The 9,604-nt window shown below is 38.9% G+C and overlaps 1 non-coding gene across 1 annotated transcript; it reads left to right on the top strand.

Annotated features, from left to right (window-relative positions):
* Nucleotides 1–730: 730 nt before the first annotated feature.
* TRNAF-GAA lies at nt 731–803 on the top strand. The gene has a single exon. It is a non-coding gene; the product is annotated as a tRNA-Phe (tRNA).
* The last annotated feature ends 8,801 nt before the right edge of the window (nt 804–9,604 follow it).

Here is a 9,604-nt window from a genome sequence, read left to right as displayed (position 1 = left end):
TTAGAAATGAAATTTAAATGTCCGTCTCTAATTAGAGACGGATATATATATATATATATATATATATATATAGATTATAAACACCCAAAATAGAAACGGAATTATAATTCCTTCTATGATACTGTATTTTTTTAGTGATGTTTTTCTACAAAATCTTGGAAAATAGTATAATTGTGGTAATTTCTATCGGACAGCGGAAGCTTTTAGCCCAGCAGATAAGACAGGAGAACTTGGACAAAGGAATGGTCTATCCACCATTATAATTGTCGGTCGTAGTGTTTTCTGTTGTTTGATGTGTGTGTTGCTACCTTTGTGTGTCAAATGAGATGCACAACATGTTACTAAGTTGTTTTTAATGAAAATATTTATGGTTTTTTTTTCTGATCCACTATTTAGTTAAAGCGTTGAATTCATTCTTGAACATCAAACATGTTTCATGCTTACAGATAAAATCATAATGTAATTAGATCAGAAGAGATGCATGCACGTGCACTAGAAAAATCATACCTCTGACGGAGGAAGCAAAGGTCCATGCTAGCGAACTCGTCGTCGAGAGACGAGTGAGCGTCCACTCCGACTGGAAAGGGAAAGAAAAATACGAAAAAAAAGTTGGGAGGGAGCGATGATGGTACGTCTTCCCTGATGAATCGATCTAGCCTGAGGATGTCCTTGTCTAGTTCATTATATTTATATTTTAATATTTAATATTTGTTTGGCATTCAAAATAACAGCGGGGATAGCTCAGTTGGGAGAGCGTCAGACTGAAGATCTGAAGGTCGCGTGTTCGATCCACGCTCACAGCAATTTTTCCCATTTACTTTACCAAATTTAAGCAAATACTCACCGGCCTTTTACCTAGGATTCAATTTACCCGCTTAAATTATCAAACCTTAAATTCCTTCTAACGCATTTACCCATTAAATTTACAAAATATAAGTCCACCCGAATGCAGCTTACCCCTTAAGTTTACAAATTTTAAATCCATAACCTAACATTCTTAATCAACTTTTGTATTTGTTCAAGATTATGTGATATTATATAAATGAAATTTAAATTTAGCTAATTTATAAAAAACATATTTAAGTTTATTTTTATTTTTTATTTTTGAATTTCATTCATTTAAAAGTTATTAAACTCTAAATTGGAGCTTATTTGATACTTAATCTCATGAGATTAACAGTATAAGCTTATTTATTTATTTGTTTTATTTATAAATTTAATAGGAGCTATATGATTAACATGATTTATTAGTTGAATATTATTTATAAATATTATTTAAAAATAATTTTAAAATTTTTTATTTATGAGTATTAATAAATTAAACATATGTATTCTAATTTATTCATTAAATTGATCTAATATAGGTTGAATGAATATAAATAAATGTTACTAAGATAAATACTAGCTCACAAATATTCTTATCGTATTGGTATCATCCCTTTTTCTCTTCGTTATCAAAAGAAATCAATTTGTACCCCTTAAAGTTACAAAATTAAAATTTATTTCCTTTCACTTTACAATTCATTTTTTTTTTTTGGACATTTTACATCTTCTTTTCCTTTAAATTTAAAATCTCATATATATATATATATATATATATATATATATATATGAGATTTTAAATTTAAAGGAAAAGAAGATGTAAAATGTCCAAAAAAAAAAAAAATGAATTGTAAAGTGAAAGGAAATAAATTTTAATTTTGTAACTTTATATATATATATATTTATTTATTTATTTATTTTGACTTCAACAAACTTATTTTAAACTTTTATATATATATATATATATATATATATATATATATATATATATATATATTTTTGACTTCAACAAACTTATTTTGTACTCCATATTTCACCCTCAAAAAACTTTTTATTATGACCGCAATCACCTTTTTCCAGTTTAAATCCTTTAATTTTTAAATTTATTACTACACCATTTTTATTTTTCCTTTTCGTTAGATTATCTTAATTATCAGCAAACTGTTTTAACGGATGAGTTTCTACTTTCTAGGGATAAAATATGAATCCTGATTTATCTTTTTATATTGTCAAAATAAAGACATCTAACATACTTAAACAAAAACACAAATAAAAACACATATTAATTTGAACTAGACGAAAAGACATATTATAATAAACATCAACCTCACTTGAAAAATCAATTAAAATATTTTGAAATTAATATACTATCAAGATTTATGTAACATGAGAACATCGATCCATCCCTTAATTGTGCATGAAAGACTTCTTCACTTAAATTTTATCCAATTTTTAGGATGTTAATTCCCGAATTTTGCTAGTTGAGTGCTCCCAACCAATAAATTCTATGTAGAAATGGCATGCACAATCAATTTCCTCTAACCAACATGATAAGATTTGATTGATTTCAGCTAAGTCAAAATTCTACTATATATGTTTGGCACATTAATTATCTATAGCTCGGAGTACACAACCAACCTGATCGAACAATACGAAGAATACACAAACGTACCTTCTTGCATGCATTGACCAGTGTAGATAGCTAATGATCCTATTTAAAAATAACAAAGATGACTAATTAGGAATGTGACTTCTCGATTAAATGCATGAAAACTCTACTTTACTTTACAACACACAAAAAATATTAATATCAGGTCAGAGAAGGAGTCTCCAGTGTTGATCCTCTGATACTTAAATCAATCACCGGAGTAATAGAAAGACAGCAGAGCAATATAACAACAACGAAAGCACAAGTAGGGATGACAATTTTCCCCGCGGGTTTGGGGCCCCGCGGGGAAAATCCGAAATGGGGATGGGGATCCCCGATTTTTCGGGGATAGGGCGGGTTTGGGGCGGGTATGAGACTACTATCTCCATTTCCGAACCCGCGCCGAATATTATTATTATTAATATTAATAAATAATAATATGATTTTTTTTAAAAAAAATATTAATAATAGTGTTAATATTAATATTAAAATTTTTGAAAATATTATTAATAATAATATTCTTGATATTGATATTAATATTAATATTATCATTAATAATTATTATTAAATAATAATAATAATAATATAAATTAAATTTAGAAATGGGACGGGGATGGAGAATTCCCGAATCCATGGATTCGAGTTCGGGGAATCCCCGAACCCGAGCAAATGAGAACGGGGCGGGGATGGGAATGACAAACCCGCCCCCGCCCCCGCCCCGTCTCATTGTCATCCCTAAGCACAAGCACAAATAACATGTAATACATATTTCCATAGATATATGAACCCCCTTTATATAGTGCTTCAGTAGGTGATGTGCACACTTCTTAAGGCGCGAGCACATTTTCCCAACCGTCCTATGAAAAGACATGTCAAGAAAATATCTTTGGCATCATACCTTAACAGGGTGTGCAAATCTCTGACATGGCAGTAGAAGCTTCCATCGTACTGTTGATCATGCCATGTTATCAGCGACACTATCTCCCAGAAGGATATGACGAGATATGGGAGGGGTCCCACTGTTTGGCCGAGCGGATGAGTCACTTGGTCGGGACTCCCCTCTCGATCGTTTAAGGCTGTTCTCCATAGTCCCTCAGCTTAGTAGGTTGTTCTCCATATTCATGAGCATGTGCATGAAGAAGGTATAATGTGTCATCCTTGTGACTCGCCTACATGGAAATATCTTGATACAACATTTTCCTCATTTGCAATGGAACCACGTAACCCCTGATATTTTCCAGGGCCAACTAATCCAAAAGAGAATATTGATATTTTCTTGCAACCCCTGATTGTCGAGTTGAATAAATTATGGAATGTAAGGTCAGTGACTTATGATGTTGCAAGTAAAACTAATTTTAGATTGCATGTTGTATTATTATGGATAATTAGTGATTTTTCATCATACTCAATGTTGTCCGGATGGAGCACGACTGATAAATTAGCATGCCCACACTGCATGACAGAGTTTGATGCATTTTCATTACCCTATAGTGGGAAGGTATCTTGGTTTAATAATTATCGTAAACTTTTACCAGTTGATCACCCTTTCAGGTGAAATAAGAAAATTTTCATTAGGAATATTGTTGTCAGAAAACTTCCTCCAACAATCAAATCAGGTGAAGAAATCCATGACCAAATTGATAGCTATGATTTTCTATGAGTAGCTGAGACTAATTCTGATGAGATAAATAAATACATCGTTAGACAGTGCAAGTGTGGTTGGAAGAAAAGGAGTATTTTTGGGGAGCTACTATATTGGAAGTATCTACTCATTTGCCATAATTTAGATGTAATGCACGTTGAGAAAAATTTCTTTGATAATATTTTCAACACTGTGATGAATGTGCATGGAAAAACTAAAGACACTACAAAATCACGTGAGAAATTAAAAGAACTAGTCAACAGACCAGAGTTGCATCAGGATGAAACAACCAATAAATTCCCAAAGGCTTATTATACATTGGACAAAGATAGTAAACAAGTTTTATGTAATTGGTTGAAAGAAATCAAATTTCCAGATGAGTGTGCCTCGAATATGGCTCGATGCGTGAATATGAACATGTTAAAGATGTTTGGAATGAAGAGTCATGACTGTCATGTATTCACTTATTCCAGTAGCTTTTCAGGATTTACTTCCTCAAAATGTTTGGCAAGCACTCATAGGATTGTGTCTATATTTTAGAGATTTGACTGCGAGGTGCATTATGATGGATGATATGCTTCGGCTAGAAACAGACATTCCTTTCAAACTATATAAGCTTGAACGTATTTTTCCACTTAGTTTTTTTGATTCAATGGAACATCTACCAGTACATTTAGCATATGAGGCACGAATAGCTAGTCTTGTGCAGTACAGATGAATGTATCCATTCGAACAATTTTTAAGGAAATTAAAGAATAATATTCATAACAAAGATAGAGTTGAGGGGTGAATCTGTAATGCTTATCTGGTTGAAGAAGCATCCTCATTTTGCTCCTATTATTTTGCCAATAATGTGAGAATCAGACATCACAAGTGTCCTAGAAATTTAGATGATGCTCAACCGATAGATCAATCTATGCTTTCTATTTTCAAGTTTCTTAGCAAGCCAATGGGAGCATCTGTTTCTAGATGGTTAACTCCACAAGAATACCATGCTATAAGGACACACAGTCAAACCCTACATAAAGTAAGTTGACTTCTTGAATCAAACATTTATCTAAAACTAAATTGTTTCCCGATACCTCAATTTTCTTAAAATTACCTTATTCTCCAGCTTGTATGAACAACAACTACAAGTACAAAATCCATCAATTCGTGCAAGTGAGATAGCTTAAAAGTTAGAGATGGAATTTGCATTATGGTTTCAAATCTATACAAGTTAGAGGGTAATTTTAATTTCTTATATCCATGTTAAATTTGTTGGTGCAATTTCCAGTAGGTCAAGGTTGACCTAGTTGACCAAGCGTAAACCTTGGTCATGGTTTCGATGTTTGACAATACAGAAAGACATGTACACATGGACAATGCAGGTGTAGTTGTCCATGCGGAGAGATACTGATCAAGGTCTGATCAGGTTGGATGAAGAAGAGTCAAGTAGGTCAAGGTTGACCGGATACTTGACTGGGGAGTCCTAACTGGGATGTTAGGCAGTTCGGAAAGTCCTGGTGAGTGAAACCAGGCAGTTCGGAAAGTCCTGGTGAGTGAAGCCAGGCAGTTCGGAAAGTCCTGGTGAGTGAAGCCAGGTGAAAATCCTAGTGAGTGAAGCTAGGTGAAAGTGAAAGTCCTGGTGAGTGAAGCCAGGCAGTTGGAGAAAGTCCTGGTGAGTGAAGCTAGGCAGTTGGGAAGACCTGGTGAGTGAAGCCAGGCAGGGGAAAGATCTAGTGAGTGAAGCTAGGCAGTTTGGAAGTCCTGGTGAGTGAAGCCAGGCAAGGGAAATCCAGATGGGTCAAGGTTGACCAGACATCTGGTGAAAAGTCCAAGCAGGGAGCTTGGCACGGAAAAGTCCAAGTATGGAGACTTGGCACGGGAGAAGTCCAAGTATGGAAGCTTGGCATGGGAAGTCAGAGAGGGCTCGGTAGCTCGGTAGCTCGGTAGCTCGGCAACTCGCTCTCCGGACTAGGTTAGAGAGGGCTCGGTAGCTCGTTCTCTAGACTGGATGGAGTCGGAGAGGGCTCGGTAGCTCGTTCTCCGGACGAAGTCGGAGAGAACTCGGTAGCTCGGTAGCTCGGTAGCTCGGTAGCTCGGCAGCTCGCTCTCCGGACTAGGTCAGAGAGGGCTCGGTAGCTCGTTCTCTGGACCGGATGGAGTCGGAGAAGGCTCGGTAGCTCGTTCTCCGGACGAAGTCGGAGAGAGCTCGGTAGCCCGGTAGCTCGGTAGCTCGGTAGCTCTGACTAGGTCAGAGAGGGCTCGATAGCTCGTTCTCAGGACCAGGTAGGGTTTAGGGCTGGGAGATCTAAACCTAGATCGGTCTGGTGATCGATCCAGTGATACATTGGGTATCTGGATCGGTCTGGTGACCGATCAATAACCAAACAGTAGCCTACTGAGTGTTATCTGATCGGTCTGCAGACCGATCAGGAAACAACGATCAGAAGGCAAGAAGTTCGGGAGAAAAAGGAAGGGACATGCATGCTGATCGGTCCCCAGGACCGATCAGGGTCTTCCTGGACCGATCAGGACATAGCCTGATCGGTCCAGGCTTAGCCTGATCGGTCCAGAACTATCCGTTGGCTCACAACGGTCTTCTGTCTTCTGCTGTCTTCTGGCTTCTTCTTCGCAGGTGGATGCAGGTATAAAAGAGGTTGAGGGCTTCTACAGAGGGTCTTCTTTGTTAGGATCGATGGTCGCGGCTAGAGAGGGGGGGTGTGAATAGCCGACCCCAAATCTCGTTCGTTTCGTTCTACAAATCAAGGTTAGCGTAGCGGAAATAAAACAACGAAACAAAGACAAGAAATCAAACCTCAATACGCGTCGACGTAACGAGGTTCGGAGATGAAACTCCTACTCCTCGGCGTGTCCGTAAGGTGGACGAAGCCTATCAATCCGTCGGTGGATGAGTCCTCGGAAACCCGGCTAACAATCACTCCTTCTGGGTGGAGAAACCTCGCCACAATGTCTTGCAACAGCAAGATGAACAGGAGTACAAGAATATAGCAAGAAACTAAGTACAATACACAAATGTAATAACCCTAGCTTGCCTTCTTGTCGACTGGTTGAAGCAGCAACTTCACGAGACGCCTACAACAGCAGGAACCCAGTCGAAGAAGCTCACACGAAGCTTCGGAACTCAGAAAAGCTCAAGAGCACACCAGCAGCTCAGTAGAAAGGAGAGGAAGAAGTCCTTCGAACAGTAGCTCCTCAATCTCTTTTATAACCTGCGAAGAAGACACAGAAGAAACTAGCCGTTGCTCCGCAACGGCTAGGATGTGGACCGATCAGGCTCCATCCTGATCGGTCCACAGAGCTCCTGATCGGTCATGGGGGCCGATCAGGCTAAGCCCTGACCTTTCTGTGCTTAAGGTCTGGACCGATCAGGCATGCTCCTGATCGGTCCAGCTTCATCCTGATCGGTCCAGGGACCGATCCCCTTCCTTTTCTCCCGAGCTTCTTGCCTTCTGATCGTTGTTTCCTGATCGGTCTGCAGACCGATCAGATAACACTCAGTAGGCTACTGTTTGGTTACTGATCGGTCACCAGACCGATCCAGATACCCAGTGTATCACTAGATCGATCCACTGATCGATCCAGAGCTTGGTTTTTTCCCAAACCAAGTCCCAAGCCTTCCAAACCAATATCCGGTCAACCTTGACCTATTGGTATCTCATGCTTAGCATCTGGTCACTCCCTTGACCTGCTAAGACTCCCTACCAAGTGTCCGGTCAATCCCTTTTACCCACATGGTCTTTCCAACACCAGATGTCCGATCATCCTTGATCCATCTGGATTTTTCCCTTGCCCGGCTTTACTCACCAGGACTTTTACCTGGCTTCACTCACTAGGGTTTTCCATCTGCCCGGCTTCACTCACCAGGACTTCCAAACTGCCTAGCTTCACTCACTAGGTCTTTCCCCTGCCTGGCTTCACTCACCAGGTCTTTCTCCAACTGCCTGGCTTCACTCACCAGGACTTTCTATCTGCCTTCCTGGTCTAGAGAACGAGCTACCGAGCCCTCTCTGACCTAGTCCGGAGAACGAGCTGCCGAGCCCTCTCCGACTTCCACATGCCAAGCTTCCATACTTGGACTTCTCCGTGCCAAGTCTCCATACTTGGACTTTTCCCGTGCCAAGCTCCCTGCTTGGACTTTTCCGTGCCAAGTCTCCATACTTGGACTTTTCCCGTGCCAAGCTCCCTGCTTGGACTTCTTGAAATAGATCAACTCAAGTCGGGTCAACCAGGTCAACCTTGACCAAGGGTTGCACCCACAACCTCCCAAGTTTCTGTTCTTGTCAAACATCAAGATACAACTTGAGTCAGGTCAACCAGGTCAACCTTGACCTAATGTTGCACCAACAATCTCCCATCAAAGTACAACTCTCTTCTGTTCTCGTCAAACATCAAAATACAACTCGAGTCAGGTCAACTCGAGTCGGGTCAACCAAGTCAACCTTGACCTAAAGTTACACCAACAATCTCCCCCTTTTTGATGTTTGACAAAACCATAACCCAACTTAGGTTTTCTAATGTTCTTCCTTGAACATTCTCCCCAAACCTATACTCTCCCCCTTTTTGACACACATCAAAAAGAGTGAATCAAGGTCAAGAGTTTCTTCCTAATGAAAGTCTCATACCTTTCATTGAAACCCTTAATTTCCCCCTTGATACTAAGGTCAACAATTAACTTAGTGATAATCCCATATCACTCAAGTCTTTAGGAGTAAAAACTCCCCCTAAAAGTCAACTCCCCTTGACTAATAGGTAAAATTCCCCCTAAAGGTCAACTCCCCCTTGACCATTGCACCAACAATGTCTTGGAGAGTTTCAACCCTTTAGAAATCCAAAACACCAACTTCATTGCTGAAATTTCAGACAAACTCGAATCAGCAGGCACACCCTGATCGGTCACCAGACCGATCAGGTCTTCCCTAGATCGGTCACAGTGACCGATCCACAACTGCCTGGACCGATCAGACTCCCTTCTGATCGGTCCACAACCTCTGATATCAGTTTCTGAATTTCCTTCCGAAATTCAGAAACCCCTACAAAATTCCAGAAAATTCCAGAAATTATAAAACTTTGAGGATACATTCCTCATAACATATACTATCATGGAAAAATAGTTTTCTATGAAAATAACTTTCATTTTCAAATCTTGATACAAAGTTCAAAAGTCTTTGAAATAGCTCAAAGTTAACTCATCTTTGTATCACCTTGTTCAATGATGAATGCTATCACTAGAAAAGCTTCATCAAGGTTTTTCAAGTCAATTTTGAAATGATTTTAAAAACCCTTCAATTTAGGATCATAATCTTAGGGCTAAATGTACATGACTTGTACACAAGCTTTCCCTATGATCCTCCAATTTAGAATTAGGCTCATCTAGGTACAAGAACTATGCACCTTGATCCTAACTCATCATCCTAATATCTCACACACATCTAAGGTGTATCAAACACATCCAAGTCAATTTTGATGTGAGATATGGGTTTAGGTCA

This window comes from Zingiber officinale, chromosome 8A (assembly GCF_018446385.1).
Source record: "Zingiber officinale cultivar Zhangliang chromosome 8A, Zo_v1.1, whole genome shotgun sequence".
Taxonomy (NCBI): Eukaryota; Viridiplantae; Streptophyta; class Magnoliopsida; order Zingiberales; family Zingiberaceae; genus Zingiber; species Zingiber officinale.
The sequence above is the reverse complement of the archived record's forward strand: the minus strand, read 5'-3'. Positions and strand labels throughout refer to the sequence as shown.